We start from the raw sequence: 9,164 nt of genomic DNA, 5'->3' as shown, positions 1-9,164 counted from the left end.
AGATTTATTTTATTTATTTATTTATTCATTGATTCATTCATCTATTTATTATCACTTTCAACATGTTTTACTGTTACTTTAAACTTTTTATACTGTTTTTGCATACCATCACAAAAACCGATGCATACTTTTACATGACTAACCGACTTTTAGCTTCACTAGCCTACAGAATGTTCATGGGTTCTTCTACTAGATTACCAAGTGCTGTATTTGACTGGAGATACTGCTGTAAAGGGGTCTTGAGCCACATACAGAGTGTCTAACACTCTTAACTTGATCCTGTCCTCAGAGGAGAGCAGTCTTTATACATGTAAAACGCTGTAAATACATTTGTATGGTGAATATATGAATATTACTATCAGGCTCAAGTTGAAAAAATTGTAAAAAAAAAAAAAAAGGTCAAAAGTTACATCTAAATCAGCCTCAACACCTGAAGTGTGTCAGTACCACTGCTTTTGAGGGTCTGAACATTTGTTATGGCCATATAGGAATGTGAATAAACGTGAATAGCTGGAGTGGAGGGGAAAACGTCCTGATGGTGCTCCATGAGCTTCGTTGTGTCCGTGTAGGGCCCAGTTCCTCAGCTGTTGTGCTGTATGTCCATATGCACGCTGCAGCATAGTGTATAGCTGTGTGTGGGTATGCGTTCAGAGGGCGGGCAGTGGGATTAACATCGATTAACTCACTATGACAGACCTTAACATATGCCGGTGTGTGCGTCAGGAGACCTACTGTCACGAAAAGTAACACATGTGGCTTTTGGCACATTAACACGCTATTCAACAGATGAGAATGTGCGTGCATACTTTTGTGTCATGTGGCAGAACTTGTGTTTTTTGGCACTATGAATCTCTCCTGAACTCCCACGATGTAGTGCAAATGCTGCCTGGCACTCGCAAAGACGCCTACGGCTCACACAGCACAGCCTCAGTGAGGAGGAGACCACCTGCCTCCCCTCAAATTATCAGTATGGTTTTGTTAAATTGACGGTGCATGTTAAGTCCACAAACACACCTCGTCTCCATCAAATGAGTCCTTTTTTGCCACACTCATATTCACGGTCCTGTTTTCTTTGTTTACATAGTTTTTACAGTTTTAAATGAAATATTTGTGTCCTATTTAGACTTTGTTTGAAGAACAAATGTATTAATGCCTTAAAAACAGTTGTATATAACAATCACAATGGACAAATTAGACTGATAATCCTGTCTTGTCTTTCGCATGTCAATTGTGCATGTTTTTTTCCACAATCAAAAAATGACAAATGTTACCTACGATCACATCACCATTCGCCATTTCCCTTTTTTCAGCCACCTTTCTTTTTTTTCCATAATTGTTCTGTCCTCCATCAGTTGGGAATTTCTTCGGGTTAGTCTTTTCTTTGACACTGGTTACGTTTACATGCACAATTTTGGTTCAATGGACTGAATTCATTCCGATTGATGAATCTGAATGTAGTGTTTACATGAATGCTAAATAAAGTGATCGGGTTGATGTGTGCGTTTATATGTCACAAGCTTCAAATCGGAATTCGTTTTTAACAGCAGAATTAATATTTATTAATTTATGGATAAATATACTTATAAACCACTGTGCCGTGCTGCTCATATTTATCACGCAGTAAAAATGCCTCTCCCCACTTTAGTCAAAAGGAAGAACCGCTCGTTCTGCTCGTCATACGTCATTATGCTATTTCTGCGTCATTGCACATCCGCAGTCCTTTCAGTTTCGGGGTTCAATCCAATCGAGTGTTTACATGCACTCTCAGCCATATTAGAAAATGAATAAACCATGTGCGTTTATATGTCACAAGCTTCAAATCGGAATTCGTTTTTAACAGCAGAATTAATATTTATTAATTTATGGATAAATATACTTATAAACCACTGTGCCGTGCTGCTCATATTTATCACGCAGTAAAAATGCCTCTCCCCACTTTAGTCAAAAGGAAGAACCGCTCGTTCTGCTCGTCATACGTCATTATGCTATTTCTGCGTCATTGCACATCCGCAGTCCTTTCAGTTTCGGGGTTCAATCCAATCGAGTGTTTACATGCACTCTCAGCCATATTAGAAAATGAATAAACCACCCCTTCAATCCGATCGAAATTTCATTCCGATCGAGCTCAATCAGATCGATTAAGGTGTTTACATGAAGGTTTTTCAGTCCGATTGAGCCGTCAATCCGATTCCAAAAGGATAATTTGGGTGCATGTAAATGTAGCCACTGTGCTGACTATCTAACCTGCTCTAAAGCTGTGTCTCCCTCCAAGTTTCAGAGAATCTCTGGGGGACCATTTTGACAATGACTATCTAGTGTGCTCAAGGACCATATATCTGATGGACATTATCATTACCATTGCATCACGGTGCATCGCCTCAATATCTCTACTTTTTCCACTCCTGCTGCAGCACAGTACCTGCCCAGATCCCAGCACTTGGGCGAGCGTGCTTTGTATCTGCAGGGGGGTTGACGATGGGCATTTCCTTAATTAGGGTGAGTAATGAGTGTGGTGCAGTTGGCATATGCGAACACTCCAGCCCCCAAAGGAAGCACAGATCACAGAAAAAAATCCCAGTCCAAACGCTTCAGTTGTTTAGCGAGTCGCACTTACCTCATCGCACCTCTCGCCGAATAATTAAGGCTGAAACGTATGGAAATCACTGGACGTAGCCATGATTAAATAAGGCGAATGATTATCCCGCCCTAAGGAAAGAAAGCACATTATGCTGTTTTCAAAGCCATTTAGTGACTCTGATAGGGAAAAAAAATAATCCAGCGAGAGCCAGCGTAATTAGCCCAGCTCGCTTCTCCTCCTCCGCGCTGCAGGCAGGCTTCCCAGGCAAACGTGTGAGATCGCTGACCTGGACTTAACATGGCTAAAAGATAGAGATGACCACAAAACTCTACCACCACTTATAGGCTTTCATCTATTCAAACTCTGAGTGAAGCAGGTTTTGACCTTCCTCTACTCTGATGCCAGCCTGAGTCAGACAGTCTGAATTGCAGGTTTCGACTCCTCTGGCTTTATATCGGCTGTTTTATTCCTAGTAATTCTAAGGCTAGACTCCTAGAGTCCTTCGGCCCAAAATGCCAGAGGACAGATGGAGGAATGTCCACTTCTCGTGGTTGTTTTTTAAACTGGTGTTTAGATGTGTGCTCTTTCGCTGTTAGATGTCTGGATGTGATGAGACGACCGTAACGAACGAGGGAGTCTTTTCTTCGTCCTTAGAGCGCGACTTTTCTTCATAGATTAACGAAAACTGGTGTTTGTGGTAAACATCTCTTAAAAAGTGTTCTGTACATAGCTCTCCACATCCCTCGTGCGTGGTGTCAAGCAGGCGACGAGTTGAGCATGAATTCCAAAGATAATTGGTAGAAACCGTTTACTGTTATTGCTGAAATGTTAGTGCCGGTTCAGAAACCTTTTTTTGAGAACAAAAGCGACGTTCACTGCACAAAACTCATCTTCACCATTCACCCCAAACTGAAGACAGCTGCCTTGAAAGTATGTCTTTTGCAGGAGAGTTCAAAACTTGTTATCCTTAATTGTTGGTTATATTTATATAGGACTAAAAATGCTTGTGATGATCTGTTTTTGTACAGTTTTATGTACATGCAAGTGAAGCTTTTTAAATCTTACAACAAAAGCCGATGGCATATAAAAATAGTAAAGTGTTTATTGAGATGTGCACATCTTGCCTTGGATGGATTGATCTTTTTTGCTGAGTCAGTGTGAATGTGGCCGTCGTATGCCTGCACCGTAGTCATTCACTGGCTCCTGTCACCGAGGGCTTTATCAGATTTTATGTTTATTGTGAACAGTGGATTGTCCGATCCGACTTGTTTGTTTGATTCCCATGTGTTTTGTTTTGTTCTGTTTCCGCATGTTGAAAACAAACCCTTGTAATAAGTCCTTGCAAAGTTTGTAATAAAATGAGTGAAGAAAAAAAAAATAAAAAATACATTTGCTTGGTGAGTCATTGTTTAAGAATGAATCTAGGGACTGTGATCTCTCCATAAAGCTTTTTCATTAATAAAGCAAATTGATCTGACAAAGATATAAGACTCCATTTTTTTCTCTCCCATTCTGGGTCTCTTTGCCTATGTAAACAGAGAAAGAGGAAAAGGTTACGGTTTCGCCAGACTGACAGGAACTTAATAGAACAGAATAGCGGATGTGAGATCTAGTCATGTGAAGCTCTCACTTCACAAAAGCTGTCCATCAATATTAATGATCAAAAAACACAAGACCCCGAATTTTCTCAGTCTCGGAAACCTAATTCTCTCCTCTACAAGGAGTTAAACCATTACACCCAAGACCTCCCAGTACTCGACAGCACAATAAAGACACAGCCGTAAAGATGATAACGCTGAGATGAAAGACAATAAATCAATCTGGCTTTCATTTGGTGTGCTGTCTTTATAGATATGCCACAACATAATTCGCGCACCTCTGAAATGATAGCTTTCACAGATAAAAATAAATGGATGTGAGCCAGCTAACAAATGCTTTCAAAAGCGAGAGCCATAAACAAGTTCAAAAGAATATCAAACATACAAGATGGAAAGTGAGGTAAATACTTGGAGCAAGTATGTGAGTAAACAGACGAATGTGAGAAATGCACATTACGCTGTCAAATGCATGAATAGGATAGTTTAGAAGGCCAAACTTCCCTCTAATGGTCGTCAGGAGAACTACAACTCCTCAAAAAGGCGAAGGATTAGCGTTTAATACCTGATACTCAACAGTCAGGATTAATGAATCAGATAGCCTTCCTTTCTGCTGGTGTTCTTCAGTTTCTTGTTGACATCACCTACAGCGTACGCGTTCCCGAGGATGGCGGATGAAACGAGTGAAGCTGCATGAATAATAATTGAGATCAGGATGATAGTGGTTTCTGGACCACATAGAAGCACATTTCGCAGACAGGGATGCTCGTAGCGACTTATTTAACCAAGGCTGCGATGGGAGGACCCACTGAGTTTTTTTCATTAATCTCCTTCTAATGGATAGGTTTTCGCTTCGCCTCACACTCTGCAGGCTGAGCTCTAAAAGGAGCCGTTTTGCTGGTGTTTTGTTTACGTGCGGCTGGGGCATTTGTTTCTTGTTGTGGAGGGAGCCTCAGCAGAGAGGGTCTTTCTTCAAGATGAAACTACCCCCTCGGCTACTGCCTACTGTTGATGTGCAGTTGTCATAGAAACCTGGCCCCTCTCTCTTTCTATTCCTCCCTCACCCACGCTCGTTCTTGCTCGCTTCGTTAAGCACGGTGCTGCTGGCAATTAGAAGCAAAGCCAGCAGCGGGGACGGCTGCCTCTCAAATGCACTCTCCAATTAAACACTGTCAAATAATGGCATATCTCAAAACCGCCGCTTCTCGCCATCCCCTCCTATCACATAACACATTTGTGCCTCTAAAAGAAGGATAGTAACAACCGCACCTAAACAGACACAGAGATCGATGTGTGCATGAATTCCAACCTTTTCCGGCAGTATACGTAATGATGCTAAAGGCGGTGTGTTTTTCCTGTAGTCACAAGATGTTAAAAACTTGATTATTCTTTCATTCAGCAGAAAATGCATGTAGCTGCAAGCCCTAAAAAGGTTTTCTCCACAGTATTGATTGCACATTTTTCAGGAAAGTGAGGTGTTTTACAGATCGTGGGCACTTAAGACTCATAGAAAATTGCTGAACTAAAGCCCTCTTCATATTCAGCTATTTGTACCGCTGTCCTACATATCGACTCTCATACACTATAGACGTAATTGGTGCATTAAAATCAATGGCGCAATTTAAACAGCATCATCAAAGGCTTATGTGCAAAGTCAATAAGCACACCAGAGATGGTTTGGAACCACAGGCACATGCAACACTGCACATGAAAAACTCATTTTGCGTCATACTGTACATGCAATCACACACATGCATGTCTATTTTTGTTCACGCCAGCTAGGTACTGTATACAATCCTCTGCCACCAATAGTGTCAATAAAAAGTCTCTTTGTCTCATTTAACACCCGATTATGTCCCATCTGAACTCAATCTTCCAATCATCTATGATCCCGAAACAGCCTAGAGCCATCCATCAGCCCTGACAAACACAGCGACCATACGCCACACCTCACAGTAGTGCCTCCTCACCTGTTCACTGGGCCTAAACGCCCCCTTTCCACAGTCCCGTAGGCCTCAGGAGGCTTCTCCTGTATGTTCAAGTGGAAAATCACTTTTTGAATAACTACTTGTCCCTTTCACATTCATTCACTTCCTCGTCTGTTGCATTCTGCTTGATAAAAATGGCCGATAGCTCATGACTGGCAGAGAGAGAGAGTTATAGTGTACGATAAGAGTCACATTTGTGGAGTAGTCCAACAGGAAGTACAACAGGAAGTCATATTTTATTGACCCGCGCTGTGTGTGTTTGTCGGGTTGTTAAAACGGGATTACTGAAATTGCAGAGACATGGCAGAGAGCTCAGAATCAATGGTGCCTTCAAGAGAGTGTAGCTCACACTTCCCTGCCCACCTGCTGAGCACCATCACACACCTAGAGGCTCGTTTGAATTCATCTTCTAATCCTGGAAACATGACACTTTAACATTAATCTAATTTACTGCAAGTCTCTGCCCAAATGGAATTAAAACAGCTTTTCAAACCATTGGCATACATGCATTCAACAATGTCTGAGTCACCTGCTGTATATACTTATATGTGAATATTTATATTCTGTACCTCAAGGTTTTAGATTTTTTTCTGTATTTGAGAAAACAGGTCTGTGTTTGAAAGTCACAGATGGGTAATTCCGTGTCAACTCAACCAGAGGTCCCTGGCTCAAATTTTAGATTTTGCTAATATTTTTTTCTGAAGAAAGATAAACATGTATAGTGATGAAAGCCAAAATATTAAATATCTTGGATGAATATTTACTGGATGTAATCCACTATTTTGTAGAGGGGAGTCAAAAGGGCAATTTTCACCTGAGATTCAGAGCCAAATTACAGGGGGTTAAAAATGACTTGAAAGAAAGAAAGATGGCAGCATCATGATGTTATTTTTACATAGAGATTGGTAGGTCTGTTAGTAAAATCTATTGACGTTAGCCATCTTTGTTGCATTATGTGCCAATAGTGACCTTTCAAAAATGGGGAAAGAACACTTTTCAAGTTTTTTCTCCAAAGTTTGCAGGCCTGTAACTCAAAAAGTATTAAAGATATCTTAATACCATTTTAGATAGTGGGTCTTAACAAACTTCCCTTTGGCATCTTCATTTTTAAGGCCCTATATGGTTCAGTTCCAGAGATATGGAATTTCAATATAGCTCCACAAGTAAATCGTTAAATTGTACACATTTTCAGTGGTCAAAAACCAAACGTGGGTCACTTTACATAAATATGATACTTCTTTTCTTTGAAAGAGGAATGTCAGAAGAACAAATAATGTTCAACTAGAAATGTATCTCATTTCCTTCTGTCAAAACAACTGCATTGAACATACCCGTCTTAGTGCCATAAGTATTCTTTTTCCAAAGTATGTGTGCCTATAACGCAAGAAGTATTAAAGATTTTGCAATATGATTTTAGATTCTAGTTCTTAATAAACTTTTCTTATGGATTCTTCATTTCAAGGCCCTACATCATTCAGTCCCAGAGATATGGAGATCTCAATGAGTGAGGGAGTGATATGAAACAGCTGGGTGCAATCAGTGTAAACAGGTGTGTGCAATTCGTGCTGAGTGCAATCAGTGCAATGCATGATGGGAAATGTAGTCCGGGGTGATGTGCAACAGTGTGTAGTGCGAGAGTCAATGAATTGGAAAGTTCATGGACCGGATTCGTGACAGAGGCTCCATATTTAGATTGAATAATATTGTTGAATAATACCCATTTTCAGTGGTTGAAAACCACACTGAAACATTCTTCACAATATCTTCTTTTGTACATTCCTGGGGGGTCATAAAACCAGTGATATCATGATTAGTTGTCATGGTGACCAGAGCGCCTGGTGTTCAGCAGACATCCTGGCATCCAGTTAATTGAGTGAGGGGACTGTGACGATTTGTTAACCTAATGAATAATTGATTTGTTAAATCAAATTAAAATTAGTGTGTCAGATTGGTCGAGACGCTACATCATATAGGTTTTGAAACAACATGAGGATGACTCGACATGAGGAATTGATAATAGAATAGCCCAGATACCCCAAAATCTTTTGGAAATCAGGTAATACACTCAAAGGGTCAAGGTTTGGCTGGTTAGCATGGCTCGCTAGCCTCTGCAGGTAGATGTTGTAATTACACCATGTGGCTGCATTTTTCTCCATTAAGCACCCTGGAAAATATCATGGAACTTTCAATCACCTCACAATGTAGCCAATATGAATTATTCCACTCCAGCTGATCATCGTGATTTACACAAAAATTTAAGGGGGTCTGAATACTTTCCGTACCCACTGTATGTAGTATGACGCTTGTTTTGTTCTCATATGTCTGGTTAACGTCTGAAAACCATGACATTCTGTATAAAAAGAACACCGTACTTTGCCAATAAACACATTTTTATTGTGTGGCAATTATGCATTTATCTGATAGCTGTTTTCTTTTAATTTTAATTGCATCACACATGTTGTGACACATTGCATTTAAGCATAGCAAAAAAAAAAAGTTGTTCTTTGCTTACAGGCAGTGGTGTAGTGCAGATATATACCCACTTCTTTATCAGTCGGCATTGCGTATACCACTTCTAAATCCCCTCTGATGCGCATCAATCAGTATTATTCAGTCTCCTGCATTAGCCAAATCATGACAGTCCAGCACATGAGTGGATAATCCAATCCGCATGTGAACAAATGCAAATAAAAACACTCAGTAATGCGATCAGGACCGAGGCATAAACACGCTCATGCAGTCTGTTTCATTCATACTGGAAGCCAAAGGGCGCTCTCGTGCAGAAATTCCAAAATGGACTCATAGAAGTAATAACTTATGACTTACCAGGTCATCACCTCATATGGATAAAGGCATCCCGCTATCGCTGTAGCCAAATCAATCTCTGTTGTAGCTAAGCTGAATAAAAATAAACATTTTGTCTGTTTTTTTAAGGATGTACTGTTCGGGTTCTTTAATATAATTAATATACAAAAGATCACATTAATGAATACTTAATCATTA

Source organism: Sinocyclocheilus grahami, unplaced genomic scaffold (assembly GCF_001515645.1).
Source record: "Sinocyclocheilus grahami isolate Dianchi unplaced genomic scaffold, SAMN03320097.WGS_v1.1 scaffold78.1, whole genome shotgun sequence".
Taxonomy (NCBI): domain Eukaryota; kingdom Metazoa; phylum Chordata; class Actinopteri; order Cypriniformes; family Cyprinidae; genus Sinocyclocheilus; species Sinocyclocheilus grahami.
Note: the sequence above shows the minus strand (reverse complement) of the source record.